This window comes from Mustela nivalis, assembly GCF_964662115.1.
Source record: "Mustela nivalis genome assembly, chromosome: 4".
NCBI classification, from domain to species: domain Eukaryota; kingdom Metazoa; phylum Chordata; class Mammalia; order Carnivora; family Mustelidae; genus Mustela; species Mustela nivalis.
In genome coordinates, this window is record NC_139023.1 from 99275566 (window position 1) to 99294517 (window position 18952).

Consider the following 18952-nt stretch of genomic DNA (forward strand, 5'->3'; position numbering starts at 1 on the left):
TTAAAAAATTAAATGCAGAACACTAGCAATAGAAAATAACTTCTGTGTTTTTTGAGTAACACTGGAGGTTCGAATTATTTGTGTTTGTTTTGTGCAAAGGAAATTTTCTTTTTCATGGGTTAGGTATATGGAGGCGATTTGAAAAATTTTATTTTTCTGTAATTTTTGTGAGGTATTAATTTTGCTGCTCTGGTGTATTTGTGATTAGATGTTTTAGTTGCTGTTTTTCCAATCAAGTTCACAAGTTTTTTCAGGTTTGAGGAGCTGTGGACAAAGAGAACTGGAGCCGGGCATCTGTTTCATTAGTTCCCTTACAGTTCTGACAATACATATTGCCAGTGTACAATACATACATGATTTTAAGCATCCTCATCTGGGGACCCTGAAAGAACTCCTCCCACAGAAAAAGTATTAATGTATTAATAGACCATGTCGGTTATTTTTTTCCTAACATGTTCTAAACTAGAAAGCTGGATTTTCCAGCTTTAAAAAAAAAATGGTGAATGTTTTGCTTGTAAGTCCCTTGAGTTCTGTCCTTGGTTGGAGTTTTATTTTCCCACCCCTGCTCCAGTCTGAAGTTTTTTGTCTGCAATTCAATCTCTATGGCTTTAATCATTTTGGATTGTACCGATGGCTTCTCAGTAATAAAAGAAATGGGAAGCCAGGCTTAGCATGGGACAAGTCTCTTCAGCTGGCGTAAGACGTTACATATGAGTTGTCTACCCACAAAAGGGCCCACTGTCAGCTTAAATTAATGAGATACATGTTTTAATCATTAAGGTAATAGCAACATGTGGATTCTTTGCCTCTGTTTTAATCATTTCTATATTTTTACCGGCTAGATCATCAAATACCTTCTTTTGAGAAGTCTTCCCATTTCACTGTGGCGAATAGGTTCTATGTGGGGCAGAAATAAATGCTTCAGAGTCCTAAGAAACACTACACAGCTTTAACATCAGGCCTTGGTGAAATTTATAGCTACTGCTTTGTCCTTCAGTGCAAGAATTTGGAGGGAGGGGTCCGTAGCCACAATTAGACCGTGGAACTAGCGTGGGCTCCAGTTTGCAAAGGGTTGAAGTGGAGAGGTGAATCGCAGGTTTCAGCAGGTGAGGTTGGGGTTGAAGTGAATTTTTTGTGGACCGTGGGCAGCATTTCGATGAATTGAAAAAGAGACTGCTGACTGAGACAGTGGGGGCTCTGAATCCTTCGCCACAGCTGGAAATTTTGATTCACAGGCTGGTATCTGCTTGGCAAATGTTGGTAAGGGGACTTGCTGTTCTCAGCAGTCCACGGGAAGCAGATCAGCACACGGCTCTTAGCCCTGAAAGACCAGAAAAAGCATGTTGCAGGAAGGAACATAGGAATTCAGCACCATTTGTGTCCTCTTCAGATATTGAGGCTGCCCCAGTGAAACCTAGAGCATAGATTCCAAAGGAGAAAGAAATCCAATATATTAGTTATTTTGTTTGCCGCCAAACGCATGGCTTAACTGATTGTCCATCGAATTCATGAAGTTAAAACAATCTGTTCGTGAATGCTGTAGAACCATTGCAGTGTTCAGCCTGTTCCACAGTAGTTGTTCATAGCCTGCACACAGTGTTGTTCTACGTGTGTTATAGTGAATGATATCATTCCACCGTGAGCTTCTGGAGGGCAGAGCCAGAAATGTGTTTAATCTGTGTGTCTTCAGGTCTTCACACCGGTGGATGCTCCACGGAAGATTGTAGAACAGAACTGAGTGTAGGGATACATGGGGGTTTCTGCTTTCTTTTCAGGAAATGAGGTGAATCCAAGGTGTGTGTGGGAGGATTTAGAAATATAAAATTACAGGTTGGAAGGGGTCTCAAAGATCATGTGCTTCAACACTTGTTTACAGATGAGGAAAGGGAAGCCCAGAGAAGTCAATGGTTTGATCAAGATCACTTAGCTGGTGGCAGAGGCAGGATAGAGATGACTTAGCATTTACCAGAAGCTGCTGTTGGGTGGGAATTTGTTAGATCTTTGCCGTGCAGTAGGGCAATGTGTTAGCAGGGCTCTCCAGAGAAACAGGACGTATATGTATAAGCTTCAGGTTATATATAAAGATTTATTATGAGTAATGAACTCACACTGTTATGGAGCCTGAGAAGTCTTGCCATCTAGCATCTGCAAGCTAAAGACCCAGGGAAGCTGGTGATGCGATTCAGTCCAAATCCAGAGGCCTGAGAACCAGGGGAACTTATGTGGAAATCCCAGACCAGCGAAAGACAAGATGTCCCAGCCCAACTGGTAAGGCAGGAAAAAAGTGGTGAATTTCTCCTTCTTCTGCCTTTTGTTCTATTTTATCTATTCCATCAACCGATGGGATGCTGTCCACCCACATTGGTGAAGGCAATCTACTTTATTGAGTGGGATGATTCAAATGCTAGTCTCCTCCAGAATCACTCTCACAGCCACCCCCCCAGGAAATAGTGTTTCATCTGGGCACCCAGTGGCCGGCAAAGTCGACATGTAAAATTACCCATCACTGTTAGCTGCTAGCTCACAAAGTTTGTGAGCACTTGAAATGTGGCAAGAGAGATGCAGGTACTGAAATTCAAAGTTTACTCGTCCTACCTAACTTTAAGAGCTGAGGCCATGCAAAACATTTTTCCACTGAAGATAACATTGTTGCTTTGATAGAACTGCATTTCACGTTAATCATTGAAAACGTAAGTGTCAATGAGAATCTGAATTGAGAGATGTACACACTAGATTTTGAAAGCATCATGAAAACAAGTGTGCCATAGCTTGTGAATAATTTTCTATGCTGATTCCATGTTGAAGTAATATTTGGGACCTACTGGATCAAATGAAATACCATATTAAAACAGCACTCATTTGTTTCTTTTTACTGTTTTTAGCGTGGCTATGAGAAAATTTAAAGTGACATGTGTGGCTTGCATTGTATTTCTATTGTCTGGTGTTGTCCCACAGCCTCAGCAACCAAATGTACCTCAGATAGACAAGCTGAGTTGCAGGTTCAGTGTGGAGATTCACTACTCTTTCATTTTTCTCCACAGACCACTTCTGGAGGGAAAAAAATGGGGGGGGGGAGGCGGTTCTCTAGGCTGACAGCTGGAAAATTGAAAGTGGGTTCTGCTCTACTTGTATCTCCTTCCAAAATTTCTGAAAACCAAGCAAATATAATTCATTCATTCAGAGAATTTTCTTACATTTTTATTTGCTTCAATTGTCAATGTTTCTAGAAAAAGAAGTTTCTAACCAATAACTGAGCTTCCGATTAAAGGCACATACAAAATTGATGTCTCCATTTTTACTGACTTGTCCACGTTCCTGTGAGAAGTGGGCCATATATTTTGAAAAGAACTAACATTATTTTGGAACTAAAATTATTTGGGAAAAATAAATTGATTAAAATTAAAATGACATGATTTTACTTAATTAACAAATTAAAATAATTAAAAATTAAATCAGTGTTATATTTTAATAGGTGCTTTGTCCATGTTTCTGGTATAACTCTGCTTTTTTTCCAGGCAGGAAAAACAAAAAGATAATCACACAGCTCTGTGTAGTGTGTGTTTTCTGCACAGGCAAAGATGATTCTCTCTTACTGCTATTTGATGCTTGGGAATTCTATTACAATTTTGCTGAGTTCTGACATTGGCCAGATGAAGACGCCTAAGGATATGATAGAAAGTTTGGATGCATGAGCCCATAAACACTGCTTTTGATGAAAGAGCAGTTGGATTTGCCCACAGATCTTAAATTCACCCAGAACCTGTATTTGTACAAAGACTTACATATACCCTCCTCATTAGCCTTCCTGGCTAGAAAAAAACTTGGTGTAATTGCACTGCAATTGAGTTTATGGTCAATAGAGGGCACCAAAGGATGGAAAAGTAGTTTGATAGAATCGGCTTATTTCCCCAGCTCAATTCACTGGTAAAAATATAGTTTTAAAAACCTTTGAAAGGTCATCTTTTCATCTTGAAGAAGGAGGAATCAGAACTGCTCTCCGTCTGTGTAATGTCATTTCTGCCCATCCAGATGTGGCCAAGGTGAACGGAGTACCACCCGAAGCCTGGGGTTGGGTGCCTGAGTGGTCTTGGAAGTGGAGAGCAAACTCCCAGGCACAGGCTGCTTTACCAGGCGGCATGGTTAGTGTTTCCCCAGCTGGGACTCAGCCCAGCAACTTCACCAGTACTGGTCCTTTAATTACTAGCAAATTCAGGTCTTTTGCCGGGAATAAACTGACACTGTGAATATTCTAGTTTCTGCCACATGGCAGATACTCTGTTAGTTTCTGGGGAAACCAGGTACTGAAACAGATCAGTCTGCATACAGCCTACAGTGTAGGGGGCAACAGAGATATTAACCAAACCACCACGCATACAGTAAAAAATTATCTGGACAAAGTGGTGTTCGAGATGAGATGTGAAGACTGACTAGGAGTTTACTAGGTGAAGTAGGGAGGATTGAAGAAGAAAACTCCAGGCAGAGAGAAGAGCAGTGTCCAAATGTCTGAGCCAGGGGTGGAGGACCAGTCCAAGAATTAAAAGCCATTGTGGCTGGAGCCTGGGAAATGAAAGGAGAGTGGCTGAGGCTGGACCAGGAGGCAAAGTAATAACACACAAGGACTGATGGGAACACCATACAAGGACTTTGTTATATGTGCAATTGATGCTTTTGTAAGTAGATGTTAAGATTAGATTTATGTCTTTAAAAAGGGGACTCTAGGGATGCCTGGGTGGCTCAGTCAGTTAAGTGTCTGCCTTCGGCTCAGGTCGTGATCCCAGGGTGCTGGGATCGAGCCCCATATGAGGCTCCTTGCTCAAACTGCCTTTGCCTGCCAATCCCTTTGCTTGTGTGGGCTCTCTCTCTCTCTCTCTCTCACAGGTAAATAAAATCTTAAAAAAAAAAAAACAAGAAAAAAGAAAAAAAGAGGATTCTAGCTGTTTTGTGGGGAGAATGGATTAGAAGAGGACCAGATCATAAAGAGTAATTTCAGTAATTCAGATGGGAGATTTTGATGACTTGGACCACAGTAGTGATGTTGAAAATGGAGAGACAGGAACAGGGAAGGAGCTCAGATTCGCTGGACAGAGTTGTGGATGGAAGAAGGTGGTAAGGGAGAGGATGGCGTTAAGGTAAGAAAAACCTCAAGGTTTATGGCTTGCAGAATGGTCACCCGTTAGGGTTTTCAAACTTGGAAAACACAACTAGCAGTGTTTAGGAAGCATTCTCGTAACCGATGTGAGGAGGAAATCAGACATTTCAACAGGGGGCAAACTCAGTCCAGTCTGTTGGTCTTCGCATCAAACCTCTCTGTCATTAATGGAACATTCAAGAAGAGCTGGGAATGACCAACAACATTGTAACATGAGATCAAAATACAGAGCTGCCAATACCAATATATGCATGTGTATACAATGTAGAAAAAATTCTGGAAGAATATGATCAAGTCGTTACTGTTATTTGTGGTGGAGTCAGATGAGAGGGAGAGTCAATTTCAAGTCTAGATGTTACTGTGTTGTCTGAAAAATTTTAAAGCAAGTCTTAATTGGTCTTCTAATTAACAAAACCCATAAAATCACTGCTGTTACCAATAGAAAGCTTTTTGGCTGGGAAATTTAAAGCCCTTTGTGGAGACCAAATAATCTCCCACCTCCATTAAGTCTCTCTCCTGGAATCTACAGAGCCTTTCCATTTGGGGACCCCCTAGCCCCAGAGAGCATAGATTTCTATCGCGGCAGCTCATTAGAGATGCTCAGAAAATCAACTTGCCGACTAGCTACAGAAGCCCTCCGCACCGTTTGATCTTTTCAGTAGCAACTGTGTCATTTGTAGCTCGATGGTCCAGTTCTTATACGAGGCTAAAATAGAGCCACTTCATGATGATTTGAGACTCCCCGAACTCCAACTAACTACCAATCTTTCTCCCAATTGATGTATCAGTTGTGCTGTGTCCCTGCGGACATCATTTCCACTTGCTTGGTAAATAATTAGCCTGGCTGCCTTTGGCTATAGAAAGGATTATAAATATTTTAAGCACCACGAGTGATTGGGAACTGTCTCTATTTGATATCATCTATGCCTGCAATGCTTTGGGTGAAAACTTACCTTTAAGTTTGAAACATCCTTGCTTGGGCGGATAAATGTTCTAGGTGTGAGAATAACAAAGTGTTGTTTAGATTGCGAGAGTCAATGGGCATTCAGAAACAAGCTATAATTAGTGAGTGGTTTGAACCTTTCCCATTTTAGCTCACACCAGTCATTTTTTCTCATGAGAGAAACAAATGAGCTTATTTCCCAAGAAGAGTTTTATGCTTATAGGATTTCTTTAAAAATAGACCTTAAACGGGTTAATATCGAAAACATATAAAGAACTCATACAATGCAATAACACCCTCTCAAATAAACCCATCAAAACAACCTGATTAAAAAATTGGGAAAGTATCTGAATAGGCATTTTTTTCTGTAGAAGACATACAGAGGTACCTGAAAAGATGCTCAAAGCCACTAATCCTCAGGGAAATGCAGATCAAAACCACATTGAGATATCACCTTATGCCAGTTAGAATGGCTTTTATCAAAAGAAAAGAAAAGTGTTGGCAAGAAACCCCATATGCTGTGGGTGGGAATGTAAACTGATTGGTGTAGTCACTATGGAAAACAGTGTGGAGTTTCCTCAAAAAATAAGAAATAGAACCACTGTATGATCCAGCAATCCCACATATGGATATTTATCCTGAAGAAAGTGACAATACTAATTCAAAAAAATACATGTTCATTACAACATTATCTACAATAGCCAAGACATGGAAACAACCTAACTGTCCACTGATAGATAAATGGATAAAGAAAATGTGATATATCTATATTATATGTGATGGATAATTGTTCATTATATACATAATGGAGTATCCTTCATAAAAAAGAAGGAAATCCTGCCGTTTGTGATAATATGGATGGACCTTGAAGACATGCTTAAGTGAAATAAGCCAGACAAGAAAAAAACAAATACCATATGATCTCACTTGTATGTGGAATCAAAAACAAAAATTAAAAAAAGTTGAACTCATCAATACAGGTTGGTAGTTGCAGGTGGGGGCAGGGAGGGTGAGTGAAGTGGGTGAAGGTCATCAAAAGGTAAAGCATCTAGTTTATAAAATAAGTCCTGGAATAGAACACGCAGCACAGTGACTACAGTTATTAACACTGTATCGTGTACTTGAAAGTAGCTGAGAGAGTAGATCTTAAAAGTTCTCATCATGAGAAAAAGACATGTATAATTATGTGTGGTAAGGGTGTTAATTAGACTTGTGATCACTTTGCAATATAGACATATATTGAATGAAAAGCAGACTTAATTTTTTTTCAGAGCTGTTTCAGGTTCACAGCAAAGTTGAGTGGAAAGTACAGAGTTTTTAATTTTTTTAAAAGATTTTATTTATTTATTTAATTGACAGAGAGAGAGAGAGAGAGAGAACCAGAGAGGGAACACAAGTAGGGGGAATGTGAGAGGGGGAAGCAAGTGTCCTGCCAAGCAGAAAGCCCCATGTGGGGCTTGATCCCAGGACACTGGGATCATGACCTGAGTCAAAGGCGGACAACTAATGACTGAGCCACCCAGGTGCCCCAGTACAGAGTTTTCACAAACCTCCTGTCCCCACACATCCTCCACCAAGTGGTACATTGGTTACCATAGATGAACCAGACGTTGACCCATCATTAGCACCCAAAGTTTATAGCTTACATGAGGGTTCACTCTTGGTATTGTACTTTTTCTAGGTTTGGACAAATGTGTAACAACATGTGTGCATCACATAGTATCAAACAGAATATTTCCTCTGCCCTGAGAGTCCTTTTCCAGAGTGTCATATAGCTGTAATTCTTACAGACATTTTTAACCTCTCCTCTAACAGTAAGTTAGAAGAGTATAAAGGCATTAACAGAATTGGTCTTTCCAGTGAATTCTTTGTGGTCGCTATGAAAACCCAATGTCCTATTTAGACCATGTCTCGATCTAGCCAGTAGTACGGGGACAACCCAGTGGGAACTCACCGCCTTACCCCAGGCCTGCAGATGTCAGGAGGAGACGGCTGTGGTGTTGGGGTGGTCCATCCAGCACCCCATGGAGTATTTGTTCTCAGCTCTTTCAGTGTGACCGCTGATGAAAATAGTAGCATGTGCCTATTGATTCACAGAGTAAAACACAACAATGCTGTACAAAGTAGATGTTGTCTGTGCTCTTATCCCCCGCTGTTATCCTTACATACTATAAATGGGCTCGTACTATTCTGTGTATTTGACAACATGCTGATTTTCTTAAACAGTAAATCATGGGGAGCTTTCCGTGTCAATTCATAAATATCTCATTTTTAAAAGGTACACCTAAAATTTATTTCAGTAATTCGCCCTTGATGGCTGCCTGGGTTATTTGCAAACATTTGCTGGGGAACACTAGCTACGAAAATTGATATGCTTCTTTGTGCGAGTATTTCCTTAGGATAAATTTCTAGAAGTTAAATTGCTGAGTCAAAAGGTGAACATGCTTAAAATTGGGATACCTATTACCAAATTATACTCTCATCAGAAGTATACACACCTTCCTGCATCCAAGAAAAAGAATATTAATCATCTCTGCCACTTTGTGAGCTAGCTAAAAAAAGATTTATTCCTTTTATTAATGTATTAACGTAGTTGAATTTTTATGTCGGTGTTGGTTTCATGGTTGTATTTAGTTTGTGAAAAATGCAAGGAGCTGTGTATTTATGACACATGCACTTGCGCACTTGTGGTGGGGGTAAGTCTTAGTATCTTGGCTTACTGGGCCGGGGGAGGACTTCTTGAGTTATCTCTTAGGCTACTCAGGGTTTCAGTTGAGTAAAAGAAGAGCCCAAATCAGATATATGTGTCCTTTTTTGTAACACAGACCCTATAGCTAGGGTAGTCCAGGGTTGATGAATTCAGCAGGTCAGTGCCTCGTTAGTCATCCTCAACACTTTGGGGTAATTTCCCTTACGGATGTCGGGTAGCAGCGGCCATCCCAGCGGTCTCCCATGCAAATGCCGCAGTACCTAGTGGGGGTACAGAGACGGTCTGTCATTGAGGAAAATCTGTTTCAGAAACTTCCCTTCTCCTCTGAAGGCTCGTTCTGACATCTAATTGGTCAAAATTCCACTTATGTCCATACCTCTGTCAGTCAACAGCACGAGTAATGAGAACACCTTGACTGGTCTAAATGAATGATGATTCACTCTCAATGGCCGGGGCTGAGACCTCCCTCCCCGCAGTTCGTGGCTGGTGGAGGAAATCAGTGTTTGCTGGAGGTGGGTATATACAGGGGAGCAGGGGGAGATGAGATGGGACCGGCAGGTAGGACAGGATTGGGACAGACCTGGGGGCCAGTTAGGATGGACTTGAAGGGAACTATTGCAGAAAGATGTTAGAAGGTCACTTCGTAGTCTACGAGAAGAGATGGCCAAAGTTCTTGCTCTGTGCCAGGGGACACCATGAATACAAAAACAAACTTTATGAACTTTGCAGTCCAGCAACTTCACTCAAGGAGGTTATGATTCTATTGCATTAATAGGCATAAAAATAATAATGATAGTTAATAGTTACTGAGAGCTTACTACTGCTGAGCATAGTTTTCAAGTGGCTTACATGTATTAACTCGTTTAGTCCTCAAATAACCCTAAGAATTAGATACTATTATCATCCCTGTTTTAAAGGGGAGGAGACTGATGTGCAGAGAGGTGAAGAAACTTGCCTTAGGTCAAAGGGCCAGCAAATGGGGGAGACAGGAACCGAGCCCAGGCAGCAGGACTTCAGAATCCATGCTTTTAACTATTCACTGTGCTGCCCATAAAACCCACATGTCAGGGGGCACCTGGGTGGCTCAGTGGGTTAAAGCCTCTGCCTTCAGCTCAGGTCATGATCTCAGGGTCCTGGGACCGAGGCCCACATTGGGCTCTTTGCTCCTTGGGGAGCCTGCTTCCTTATCTCTGTCTCTCTGCCTGCCGCTCTGCCTACTTGTGATCTCTGTCAAATAAATAAATAAAATCTCTAAAAAAGAAAAAAAACCACACATGTCAGGAGTCAGAATGTTAGGAACATGGCCAGTGGGCTGGAGAGGAAGCAGTAGGAATGGAGAAGGGAGTAGCTGTGATTATATTTCATAGCTGACAACTATTGAGCACTTGGCCACCTGACGGTCATTGTGTGAGGTGTTAGTTAGACGTGACCTCACTGAATTTTCACAACTCTATAACATGGGTGCTATTCCACAAGTGAGGAAACTGAGGTCTTTGAGATATTGAGTCACTTGGCCAAACAAAGGTCATTATTGTATCTGAACCTGGGATCCTTAAGACTCCAAGGCCTGTGGAATTAGTTCACTCCGTTGTGGTAATTATGAAATTTCTTTCCTGAACAGAAAACAAGGAATTCTGAAAAAAACCACTAAAGCATGTAAGAACTCTTAAAAAACAAACAGGAAAACAAAATTTCAGGATACTATTGCACTTTGGTTGGTCTGAGTTGTCCTTCCCATATGCCATGGTCTTGATCAGATGTGCTATTCTAGGATACCTCCAACTTATTGTTTCTCTTGAGGGAACCCAAATCCAGAATACAGAAACTTTTTTCAAGCATTTCTTCTTGAAAAAAAGTCAGGTATATTAAAATTTTATATACTTCTAGTCTTTTAGTAATATTTTTGTATATGTAACAGGCACCTTATATTTACCAATTTTTTTAAAGACTTTATTTATTTGAGAGGGCGAGAGAAAGAGAGAGTGTACGAGCACACTGAGGGAGAGGGAGAGAGAAGCAGGCTCCCGCTGCGCAGGGAGCCCACTGAGGGGCTCCATCCCAGGACCCTGGGATCCTGACCTGAGCCGAAGGCAGATGCTTAACCCACTGAGCCACCCAGGTGCCCCTATTTACCAATTTTTTTAGATGAACGAGAAGTAGTTTCAGTTTATATAACCAACCAGCCAGGCCTTCTGCTGGCTCGTCTCACAAACCAGGCACTCCACCCAGCTCCTCCAACCGGGCCGCCCTGCAGAGTTAGGGAACAACAATTACCAAGAGGGTTTTTTTTCCTTTTCTTTTCTGTTTCCAGAGAGATTCCCTCAAGCCCTTGTCCAGATGTTAATGGGGCACATGTGGTGTTGGAGTCTCGACTTTTCAAATCTTCTTTTCTTTAGCAGAATGGCTGGGTGGAGCAAAGGAAATTGTTAAGGGGTATTATGGTTTCTTTCTCTTCTAAGTGGAGTTTAATCCCACCAATATCATCAGTGACCAAAGTCACTGCCATCTGTCAGTTGTGGGTGGCCCAAACTAGCGGTCTCCTTCTGCTCCCAGCGGACAGGTAACTCGCATTCGTAAAACCAACGCATCACATCTGGAACTTGTTGGCAGACTCAAAGGGAATCCAAAAATGAAATCGGTCACAGAGATAGAATGCCCTGCTTTTTCTTGGAGCTGGTATCTGTTGGGTTCAGGCTTGCGGCATATGGGCAGAACAACTCAAGAAAGTTTTCCAATGGTATAGGCCAACTGAACATACTTTTCTGAAGCATAACCTTCTACCAAAAATGGAAAGGGGGAAAAAAAGCCCCAAACCAAACAAACCCAAACCAACTTACTCTTCTGGTGTGCCACATAAAATAAAATGGCCCGTCGTGTAGATATTTGAATCTAAATTGTTGCCAATTCTAAGGAAAAAAGGTAGGTTCAGCTGCTTGAGAGATAATCGGCATTCTAATAAAATACCCAAGCCTAACGCTATAATTAGTAAACACAGGTGGTACAACTTCTTGCTTCCTCTTCCTTAGATATATTAGAGATTATCAGGGGAAAAAGAATGACAGGATGAGGGAAAAAATAGAAGACATGTAAGGAAATAACTTTATAAATAGAATATAGTATAGTTTTGCCTCAGAATGATAAAAATAGGTGCACAGGTCTTTATTTTATTTTGCAGTGTTTTGTGCGTATAGAAGCTTCTCCTTTTATTCCTCAGAAGCCCTCCACATACAGTCTATAGTCCATTTCAAAAATAAACCATGGCTGCTGTTATAAAAATATAGAAATTGTTAAGAATTTGGGTGAGTGAAAAATCTATTTGAAAAATAGATCCCTGGAGAGGCTGGACAGGTAGACGTTGTTAAAGGACTATCAATCCCGCAGCCAACCCCGGGGCTCACAGACATGTATGCAATGTTGTGTGCATGTGAGCATACATGGAGTGAGGCGTGTTGAAGGCAAGGGAATATTGATGAGCTCTGGCCTCAGACAGCCCTGAATTTAACTCCTGGCTCTAGTACTTACTGGCAATATGACTTTGGGCCCGTTACTTACATTTCCTGAGTCTCAGTTCCCTCATCTATGAAATGAGAGTTGTTAACAGCTTCCAGGTAGGCTGTTTGTGAGGATTAAGTAAGATAATGGCCTTGAAACTCGTAGGGTGGACAGAGGCTTTGCCAATGATTTTCCTTTCCTTTCTCTGTCAGCGTAGGGGTGAAGGGATCACGGTTTCTCATGTTAACACTGGTTTCTCAGAGACAGTGGGGGCCTTGGTGGAGTGGAATCTGCTCTCTTCTGCCTTGCACTACGTTTTCTCCCTTTTCTCGCTTAAATGATGATACGATGATATCCTCCTGGATATGAGGGCGATCCTCAGAGATCGTCCTCATGGAAGAGCTGATCCATTTTCAGCATTTCCTTTCCCTAGCCCAAGACTGAAGCCTACAGTGTTCACCTTTGGTGAAGAAACCTTCTCCTAATCGTGAGAAAAAATTCCTAAGTCACAGGGCTTGGTTTCTGCCCCTTCGTTGAAGAGGGAGGGAGAGAAGAGCGAGGAAGATTGCCTTGGAGTTACTTAAGGTCAATTAGGAATTATGCTCGTCTGTCTCTAAGCCTAGTTCTGTCTAGCCCAAAGTGATTCAGAATCACTCTAACCCTGTCTGCACACGACCAGTTGTTTTTGTCTGGGGGATAAATCATCTCCTTCCACGTGTTAACATTGTGTCGTTATGGGCTCCTGAGTGTGTTTGAGTTTTTCAAGGTATGGGTGAGTCTATTTGTTTTATACCTTTCATAGTGCAAGCTACACATCTGGGCAGCCGGGGAGCAGTTGATAAATTCTGAATGAGGAAGGGAATGAATTAATGAACACTTTTAGAAGAGTATCTCCTCACTTTTTGAAACCTATGCCATCTTTTGATCAATACCTCCCACCCCATACATGTGCTACATTTTAAAAGGGCCCTACGCCAAAGACAATGAACTGTATTTTCTACATATCCCACCAGTTCAAAATCTGTTGAGCTTTCTTTTTTTAATCCCCCACCCCTGAATTATATGTTAGGGGAAAAAAAAGAGCTTTCTCCTTCTCAAGGTTCTGATATTTACACCATATCCCTGAGGATATGCACACCACCTCAGACCAAATGCCCCAGAGAGAGGGATGTGCCTCTTCAAGCATCTGCCACACATAAGATATGTTAGGTACTAAATAAATGTTTTTGATAATGACACAAATGACAGCTCTGGAGAAGCTTTGGTACTCTACCGTCACCAACGACATGTAGCCGTTGAAAACTGGATGTAAACGCAGACCTCCCAAGAAGGGTCCCAGTAGCCTGGACTGAGATGGAATGCATGGTATTCTTCAACCTCTCTTCCTTAAAATCTGTCCAGCTTCTGCCTTTTCATGTGCTTTTGAAGTAGAAGAGAATCTTATCCTCTACAAAAACTTTTCCTGACTCAGGCATTCAGTATCATTAATGAAGACTGAATGGCTAGAGTTTAAAATTTTTTTTAATGCTTTCAACTTGAACTACAGGAGTCTAGAAGCTGAATGTTTGGCCCTCAGTGTCTTAAGGCCTGCCTCTACTTTCCGTGTGCATGATTATTAAATGAAAAACAAGGAGGGTGGTGTGTAATTTTATAGCGACCAAACACATGGTTTTTCCCTTTCCTTTGGGAAGAAAATTCCTTCCTGTAGAAGCTAAGGTTATGCCCCTACTTGTGAAGCCCGAGGAGGAACACTTTGAAGTGAAAGAGGATCCTGCTAGAGTAACGGATACAGAAACCAGGGTGGGAATAGGAGGAGCCTCCAGAAACAGGAAAAGGCATTGTCCCGAGGAGGGGTTAATTTCATCCCTCTCTGTCGTCATTTGGGCTGTCTGGTTTATTTCCTCCCCCAGGTTGGTGTGAGTTGGAAGGAGAGTCCTTTGTTAATGAGGTCAAGAACAAGACTGCCCATTTTGTGAGGTGGTTAGGGCTGAACTTTCAGATTTCAGATTTTATGAACAGTGACCAAGAACAAAATTAATTTGGGCTTCATCTACGCAACGTCAAAGCAACTGGTTAGGAAGTGAAAACTCCGATCAGTTGGTGTGGCTAGACAACATCAAACAGCTTGGTTGGATTGATTTTTCCAAGGAAATGCTTCAGTGGGCCAACAGTTTCGGCATTATGTAGGTGAAAGACTGAAATTTCGCCCACAGCTAGGTTCCCTGAAACCAAAAACCGGGTAAAGTGAAAAGAATTTTATTTGAAGAGTTTTCTGTCACAAATGACTAGCTGCTGGTCAGAAGCACGGATATACACACAACAATGCTTAGAGCTGGGAACGTTCATGAATTTGACTTCTGGAAGAGCATTAGCAATGCCTTTGTGGTTCCCATCCTTCCCAGGGGCTTTCTCAGCACACACCAGGCTGGACCCTGTGACTCCCTCTGGGAGCGGTGATGTGGCGGGTCCTGGCAGGATCTCCAGCCAAACCCTCATCATCTGGGAACAGTATGGGAAAGAGTGGCCAAGGCCAGTTGCATCTGGCACAGGTCCAAGGCCTCTGGCCACATTGTTTTCACTATACTTAGCCCTGAACCTTCTTAGAGTCCTTGGGAATGCTTTGTATTAATTACTTTTCACACCACTCCACCTTATGGAGCCACTTTCACATTAGATTTCTCATTTTGGAGACTAAGGAGCTAATGATCATGAGGCTTCAGGGACCCACATATCATCACCCAGAAAATGAGTGTTGGAGCCAGGACTGGGCTGTGCAGATAGTCATGATGTCTTAATGGCGGCATGGTTCACAGACATCATTGGCCTCTGCCCTTAGAACCAAAGGGAATTGATTTTCATCCCTAAGATCTCATAGGAAGCCCTCTCCTCCTGGGGCCCAGTGAAGCCCCAGCCAGTAGTACCTCAGGACATGAACTTGGTATGAACTGCTTGAGGCACTCTTTGAGCTGAATTGGGCTGAACCCAGCTCTTTGTTCCAGGTCACACACAAAGACCCAGGAGGGTTGGAGAGGAGCAAGATTTTTTTTTTGAATCTGGAGTATTAGGACTGAAAAACAAAATCAAAATGCCTTGGGGAACATACGTAGAATAATAAGTCAAGGTTGATCTTATAAAGCCATTCCATTTGATATGGCAAAGGCATGAGATACCCTCCACGTGCCAAACCCAAGGGCGACTCAAAATCATCCTGACGCAGGAGTTCCCAGCCTTCCACTGCAAATAGATACACACCCATCTATACCAAAGGCAGACTACGTAATTGTTTCAGTGGAAGAAGGGGTGAAATGTTAGACATGTCCAGAAGAGGAAGGAGACATTGATGGTGACCAGGGAGGTCTGGAAGGTTTTCTCGGAGACAACAGTTAAACTGGGCTGGGACAAGTCAGATTCGCAGAGCAGAAATTATGTCTGAGGTCCCCAGTGGCGTGACCCACCCAAGATCAGAATCACTTCTGTGTTTATCCTTGCAAACGGCTTCAGAAGCGTCACGTGACTGCTGAGGGAGACGTGGGTTATTGTGAGGCTGAGACGCTTTCATTCTCAGCTCTGTTGGACTCAAAAACCCTAGAATGAGGCAGTGGCAAAAATGACCCATTTTTCTCAGTTTGCATAATTTTGTATTTAAGTTCTCACTCTTGGGGACTTTTATAACAAAGAGATTTATCCAGAACTTTGCATCAGTTTTTTTTCTTTTTCAAAGATTTTATTTATTTATTTGAGAGAGAGACAGTGAGAGAGAGCATGAGTGAGGAGAAGGTCAGAGAGAAGCTGGGAGCCCAATGTGGGAGTTGATCCCGGGATTCCGGGATCATGACCTGAGCCGAAGGCAGTCCTCCAACCAACTGAACCACCCAGACGTCCCTTTGCATCAGTTTTAAGAAGGACTTTTAGTCAGAAGAGCAGTTTTAAATGGATCAACCATGCATTAAAATTCATTTATGTTTCCTCTGTTTCTGAGTGGCATTTCCTGAAATATTTGCTAATTATTAAATTATTTTTTGCCTAGATCCAGTCCCCCTGGTTTTTCTACTTATTTAAGTCAGGGCCAGATGAATAGATACAGCCAAACCTATGGTGTCTATGAAAATAGATTAGACGGTTATAAACATAGGATTAGCATTAACTCTAGAATTAAGCAGGAGAAAATGGTCATAATGTGTGACAATGAGTTTTCTTCACATGCAAAAATAGCATACTTGTCAAAGTATCCCAGTTTTACTACGAGACACGCTTTGTGGATACTTTCTATTAATATCTCCCTTTTGAAAATGATTTTCTGAGAAATGTATAATGCAAAAAACCAGCTACTTCTGGTTAGACAGATACAAGTGTCCTTTGTTTTCAGATATCCGCTTGTGTGGGAGTTTCTGCTTAAAACCAGCACTTGCAGTGCAAACTTTGGGATCAAGTACTGGGTACGTGTGACTCCGACAATGAGAATATATATTTGATTTTGTCTAAAAGAGCTTATTATTTCAACTGATTATGCATAGTATGGTGTATGGTGTTTTTCTGGCTGAGATCCTATGGCAAGGCTAAGTCATGCATTTGATTAATTATTATCCAGCACATACAATGTGTTGAAAATTGTACTACATGCTGGGTAGGCAGGTGATTCAGGGGTAGTGCCTGCTTGTAGTCTTATAGATAGACAAGGAGAAGCTGGTAGTCTTATAGGATAGACAAACAATAAACCTACAAACAAAAACCATTCGCAGAGTGTGATGAATATTGTATTTTATCAAACAGAGAGGCGACCGAATTTAAGATATATCATTTTAAAAATTTTATTTATTTGTAAAGATTTAATTATAGAGAGGGGAGAGAGAGCATGCACACGTGCAAGGGGGAGGTGGTGAGAAGAGGGACAGAGAGTCTTAAGCAGACTCTATGCTGAACGTGGAGCTGGTTGGGGGACCCCATCTCATGACCCTGAGATCACGATCTGAGCAGAAACCAAGGGTTGACCTCTTAACCTACTACGCCACCTGGATGCCCCAATACATCACTTTTTAAAAAATCCCTTCAGAAGAAAGACTGTGTCCAATTAAACTGTAACTTATCCCAATCTTAGAGGTGTTCAAATGTGAGGGGAAATGTGTGTTTTAGAACCACTGAAACGCAGAACTCTCAAGGAAAGCAGGGGCCGTGATAGGCTGTTACTGGGCATCTCTAAGCAGCAGTGGACACTCTGATGAGACACATTTTTTGCTCACAACTGAACAGTAGAAGTAGTTTTTCCTGCTGAAGCCCCAGAAAGTATGTTCTAGACAGCAGGAGCAGCCACAGGACACAGAGGCAGGAAAGCCCAGGGCATGTTTGACATGCCTGCATTCTGCTTCCCAGGTTTGGTAGTGGCTGTGCTGGGTCTCCCCATGCCCCCATTGACTTGTAGTATAGAATTCTAAACCAGGGAGGCTTCTCCCTCTCCACGTGGTCCTCCGTGGCCATTATGGTCTTCCTGCTGTTGTCCTGTGCTCTGCTTCCACGGCTGCTCACCAAACCACCCCCCATCTCCTCCCACGGCTGCCGGCTGCCTGGGGCTGCCTTTCTGCTCTCCACCACCCCTGCACTCGTCCATGGCCTGCTCCCCGCTGAGGAGCCAACCTCTCAATCCAAGTGAAACTACTCTGGAAATCTTGGGTGGTCTGACCTGATATTTTAGTTTAGTGGCCACAGATATTTTAGGCCCCCAAGAGGTAGTCTTACTCTTTCAATTTTACTGCCCTCCCCTCGCTTAAAGGAACTTGGAACAGTCTCCCCAGAGACTGGTCTGGAGGTACCGTTGAATAATACCACAGTGTTTTTCTTCCTCCCCACAAAGGACCAGCTGGTGCTTCAAGACCGGGCACAAAGCTTCTGGGGCTCTACTAAGAGCAGAAACTCCACTTCCCTTCAGGATTTCTACCCATCCAGGCCAGGCGCAACCTCTCCTTCCCTTGTTGTTTAGGACTTTGTCAGTCTTGGGGCTGCCTCTGATTTTCTTCATTTTTCTTTCCCAGGAGAATTCGACACCCTTATGCCTTGGTATCATGAGCATTCTAAGACCACCTGTGGATTTTCTGAATAAGTCTCATTTCCCTGTCCCTCCCTCCACAAAGAGAGAGAAGATAGTAGAACGGCATCACTGCTCACTTTGCTATCCACAGCCTATTGTAGCAGACATGAAGCCCTTAGCACAGTCTCTGTAAGATTCTGGTGGTCTCCTTAAGGAAGTGCTTATAGCTACCTTCATTTAGGAAGGGAAGAGACAGTCCTTCTGCAATATAATTTTAGGACACATTTGAATACAAACACACTCAGGAAAGGATTTTTTTAAAACACATGTTGAATGTCCATCAACTGGTGAAGGGATAAACAAATGTGATATGTCCATACAATGGAGTGCTATTTAGTAATAGAAAGGAACTTTCTAGAACACAGACGAACCTCAGAAACGCTGTGATACATGGAATAAGCCAGATGCAAAAGACTGTGTCTTATGATCCCATTTATAGGAAGTATCCTAAAAAGGCAAATCTATGGAGACAAATGGTAAATTAGCAGTGACCTGGCCTTGGGGTGAAGTGGATATGATTGCAAATGAGTATGGGGGTTTTTACAGGGTGAGGGAGATGTTCTAATTGGGGACTGTGGT